Below are 5,597 nucleotides of genomic sequence, written 5' to 3'. Positions count from 1 at the left end.
TATGTCACTCTTGTACTGTATGGCCCGATCATGGCCTTGGTGCCTGCAATGTACAACCTTGCCCTTTGTGTGTGTGTGTGCGTGTTATGACAGCTTCGGACTCAGCTAAGAACCCATAAGAGCTGCAGCTCCGCGCTACCTTTCTGGAAGGCGAGGAGCTAGATTGGTCCAGCAGGTCCTTGTGTGGACTTCTGGACGTTTCCTCAACTTTCTCTCCCTTTCTTTCTGAATCTCTCTCTTCCTCCAAGTGTCTCCTAGCTACTCCCTTTTTGTCCTCACATAACTGAAAAAAAACAAAAACGACTAAAGTGCTTACTAAAGATGTGTTAAGGGTTTGTTGTGTTTGTCACACAATGGATACTGAAGAAAGAAACTGCACTTACTTATTAGTTTATTAGATACATTTACGCTATACAATAGATATAAAAAGTCTACACACCCCTCTTAGAATTGCAGGTTTTTGTGAGAAAACATCTGAAATCATGTCCAACCTTTTTTTTACCCACTTTGTACCTGAAATAGAAACCATCGAAACTTAAATGAAAAGCAAATAGAAACGGTTTAGGCAGGAAAAAAAGAAAAAATTGCAATAACCTGGTTGCACAAGTGTGCACACCCATTTATAATGGAGCATGTGACTGTGCTCATGTAACTGGTTGTAGTCTAGGAAAGGAAAAATACTCAGACAAACAGACAGCCACAACAGGTACACATCTCCTTTTGTGTAATTCTACACATTAAATTTATGGAATTTTTTTCATACCTGTTACACTCAGAATTAACCAATCACATTCAAAGGCATGTTCAACAATCACATTCAACACATGTTCGTTCCTCTGCAGTTTGGCATGCTGTACTTGCAATCATCTTCTTTTCTTTCTCTCTTAGTAATTTTCTCTACCTAAGATACTGTTTTATCCTGCATGTGTAATGTTTTTTTTTTTCTTTCCCCATACTCTCTTTTGAAAGTATCCCTGAACACTTCCTCTCTGCTAGTATTTTTCTATGGAGTTCATCAAAGCTGTGTGTGAGCGAGCATAGCGACCTGTGTGAATACAACAGTGTGTGCAAACACAACAGTGTTGTTGATGTGTATTTGTGTGTATCTACGGCTACGGTGGCGCTGCTGCGGGACGGCATCGAACTAGTGGTGGCCAGTGTGGGAGACAGTTGTGCCATGCTCTGCTGGAAGGGCAAGGCACTTAAACTCACCGTGGACCACACACCTGAGAGGAAGGATGAGAAAGAGAGGTGAGGGATGGCCACCGATGCCACATGCAATAGTTCATTCCTTTATAAAGGCAATTTTTATTCACCTTTTAATAGTATATACAGTGCTGCACTCTTATAAACAAATCCACCATTTCCCCACTTACAACTTGTGTCTAAGATCTGTAAAACCTGTAAATATCCTAACATTAAACAGTGACACAGAGACCTATAGTCCCAATCAATTTAAACTAACATCAAACATGACAGTTTTTCCTATTCTAGCCTATCACTCTGTGAATATTAGGGGTGTAGCACAATTCCTGTATCTGTTTAGTGTTGCAAATATCCATATTTGCATCTGTATTCAGAATTGGGTGTTGCCTAAAGCAAAAGGGGTTTTGTTTTGCTAGTCACACTGCCCCTGTAAACACTGGGAAAAACCAAGAGGGGGGAGATACGATGAAGGTTAGTGTGATATGTACATTTTTGGCTCTGGGACAGTTCTACAACCTCTTCATTTTAATCATGCAAGCACACTTATGTTTGTTTGTACCTGCCCGAAATATACTCTAGTAGCCTAGTTGGTTCTATTACCCAAATTATACACAAACTAATAGCCTAATTGAAACCACTGTGACCTTGACCAAGCATTTACTAAAGATGATTGAAGACTGTAAATGCATGTCAATGAACATGAGGTGTGGGGGGAAGGCGGGCAGGGGGGGGGGGGGGGGGGGGGGGTTAGAGCACCTCCTATTCATACATGCACTTGTATTTGTTTCAATCACACTATATGACTATATGAATAATTTATTTGATAGGTGGAGCTAAAACAGTTTATACCCAAGTCTCACCCTTGCGTCAGTGAATAAGATCATTCGGATACTGTATGTACCTATGAACTACTGCTGCAGCCACGAGACTATCCTGTGCTCATCCCAGGACTCTTGCATATCTCAGGAGTCATCTAATTTGAATTAGGCTACACTGAATGTGTTGCGCTGCCCTGTGACGCAGCAGTTAAGAAGGAAGCTTGGAGGAAGGATGTGTTAGTGTTACACCTTCCCCAGGTTGTAGCTGTTCTATGATAGAGAAGAACTGGCTAGTGACTGCGAATTGGACAAGACCAAATTAGGTAGAAAGGACGGGGGGAGATGGGGGGTGACAACTGATGATGAAGGATCAGTATCAGAAAGTTCAAACTTCAAAAGTGTTTCCTTTCTACAAATACATAACAGCCGGCACAGATGGTCTACCAGTGTTTTGGCAGCTGGTAACTTTTCAGACCAAGCTTGTTTGTTATATGTCTTCATGTTTTTCCTCCATTTTACTGTTCCTGCTTCCTCTCGGAGCCCTCGGTACTAAACATACGTCCGCTCTATACATTTAATGCACAGTCTAACTGGTAGAGAGAGTGTTTAATGCAATGCTCAATCTCAATCCCTTTCGATTTTAACTGATTGTTTTAGATCAGGGGGAAATGTGCGGGAATCAACTCATCGTCCCTACAAGTGATGTATCACTCTGTCATCGTTATCATCACTCCATGCTCTGTTGAAATAAAATGTGAACATTTGAAGAAAAGTGTAAGACAGTCACTGTGCCTTTCACTGTCTCTGTTTTGTAAGAAACGTTAATCTTGCTTCACGTGGTGTTAATGAGCTCAAAACTCGACGTCAGAGGTTATTTAATCAGTTTCATAGCTTCCTGTGTGAGAGGCATGAAAATGAAGATTATGTGGTTCCTTCCCCCTGAAATTTATTTACATTCCGTTAACTGGTCGTATGTGTACACTAAGCAAGAATGGACCACGCCAATAACTCGCACTCGCAAGCATAAGTCTTCAGACATTCCAACCCATTCTTAAACTGTCAGCTGTGATGATGATGATGATGATGCCAGGATAATGAAGAAGAAACTGCGATTACAGGTTCCAGGTGTGTACATCTTTTTCTTCTGTAAGTTGATATTTCTAGATGTCTCTAGATGGAGATTATTTTTTTTTAATTTATGAAGGGGGGACAAAACTGATATACACACTCAGGCTTGCTTTTATTACTGATCATTTGTAGACTTTGACTTTTTTTAAATTATATTTGTTACATAAGCATAACTTGTGAAATCTGTATAATTAATAATTACTGTATATCTATATGGGTCAAAGACTAAAATATCTATTGTTGTATATAAAATATACATGAAATAAACACGAGGGAGACCTAGTATGAGTAATATGTAATTTTATTCAGAATTCACTGGGCTAGTGGACTATTAGAACAGATGTTCACCTAATACACAACACACAGATAAGCAGGGGGATAACAATACATGTATTTAATTAGTGCGGCAGGCCTCAGAGCATAGGTGGAGTACATCTGCACGCAGGCAGAAGGTCAACTAAGAGACATGCACACACACTGGCCTGGTATGTATGCAGAAAACAGAAATTAATCTGTTTCATATTCTGTTTCATGAAAAACTATTATAGGGTAATGTACATGCAAGCACTATAAAAAAAAAAAGAAAAAAAAAAGAAATGTAGAACGAACATAAAACTTACTCATAATGTAGAGATGGTGTGTTTGAAAGTGTCCTTTTTCGAGGAAAATCCAGTCAGGAGGCGACACAAACAAGGTGAGGTTATTTTTAAAGAGTGAAACAAGGCAAAATATATTTCTGAGCCAAGCTGTACCTGTGAGATAAGGGTTAACGAACATAATGTTCTGGGACAGCTAACTCTAAACATATTGGTCTCTGGCTCATCCTGACCCTAAGAAAACCGTATAAATAGAAGAGCTTCAGCTCTGGTTTTTTTAGATCACCCTTGGGACATCTCAACTGTGTGATCTCATGCAACAATAAACTTGGACCCTTGCCTCTCACTCACGGGCCCGGTGTCTTACTTTCGTCCTTCAACTGGTTAATGTATGTGAGTATCTGTTTCTATGTTAAATATTAATTGTTTGTGTAACAGGCAAATTTTGATACAACACTATTTTTGGTACAAAGATTAATTTAGTATTTTCATTCTGACATCTTTTGGAGAAATAATGTTAGACTGGCAATGCAGATCATTATTCTGATATTATTTTGCTTTGGAGAACTTATTATTTCTACCGTTAATGCAGATTTTATCATATAAATTTCTATATTTAATATAGATTTTTTTTTTCCTTTAATAGCATCTTAATCTTAGGCCAGTGGTGGCTCAGTGATTAAGGCTCTGGGGTTTGAACCCCCAACCTGTTCAAGCCCAAGAGCCTTAATTCATTGAGCCACCACTGCTGGCCACTATTGGGCCCTTAACCCTATCTGCTCCAGAGGTGCGTTATCATTGCTGACCCTGTGCTCATTGTGCTGTAATGTACATGTGACAAATAAAGCCTTCTTAATGAGATGGCAGGAAAACAGGAGCGGCATGATATTTATACACATTAATAGTTTCCTACAAAGTTAACAGATTTAAAAAGTATGTGGAGCCATTTGATCTTTCTTGCTTTTTATTTATTTATTTTTATTTATTTTTTCTTTCTACACTCTAAAATGGTACAAATAATTTTTTAAAAAATTTTAATCATTTTAATAATATGAATAATTTCGTTCGTATACTTTAACACTGTTGAGAGATAGCTAGACAGATTGTGTAATTGGGGTGTAACAATGTGGTTTGTAATGGTAATAATTTTCGACCATTTTCTTAAAAAAAAAACAAAACACTAAAATAAACTTTAAAAAATAAAATAACTGTAGTTTCATAAATTTATTGATTTTTTTTCTCACTTAAAAAAGATACAGTTGCAATCAAAATGATTTAACCCTCATTGCAAATCAGGTTTATTGTCAAAATTTACAGACTTTCAGCTGTTTGCAATGAACAAATCAAACAAAAGCAATTGAAATAGTTCAACACAAGTTGCTTGAGCTGGAACACATGAAATACCTGAACTTTCCTAGGGCTAGAAAATACATGAAATACCTGGACAGAGCAGAAAATACATGAAATACCTGAACTGGTTAGGGGTAGAAAATTCATGAAATACCTAGACAGAGCTGAAAAAGGAAGCTATCAATGGCTGCAAGCAGATTTCTTAGAAGGCAGGTTGTGAAAAACCCTCGAGTGACTGCAAAAGACCTGCAGCGAGACAAGAAACACTGAAGGAAGGTGATTTATTCGATTTATTCTCCTCAATTATAAAATAACTATCATTTGTTAGTCATATGGAAGACATATGATATCAGGAACGACCTTGTCTTTAACCTTTATCTCTCCTCTTTTAAGTCAGATGTGTTCTTTTATATCCGTTGGGTCTGTGATGATATTTTTATTCGTTTTAGCATCACTCCACTGGCTATGAAATATTATTTACTAGTTATTAAAATCTCTT

Source organism: Ictalurus punctatus, chromosome 3 (genome assembly GCF_001660625.3).
Source record: "Ictalurus punctatus breed USDA103 chromosome 3, Coco_2.0, whole genome shotgun sequence".
Lineage (NCBI taxonomy): Eukaryota > Metazoa > Chordata > Actinopteri > Siluriformes > Ictaluridae > Ictalurus > Ictalurus punctatus.
Note: the sequence above shows the minus strand (reverse complement) of the source record.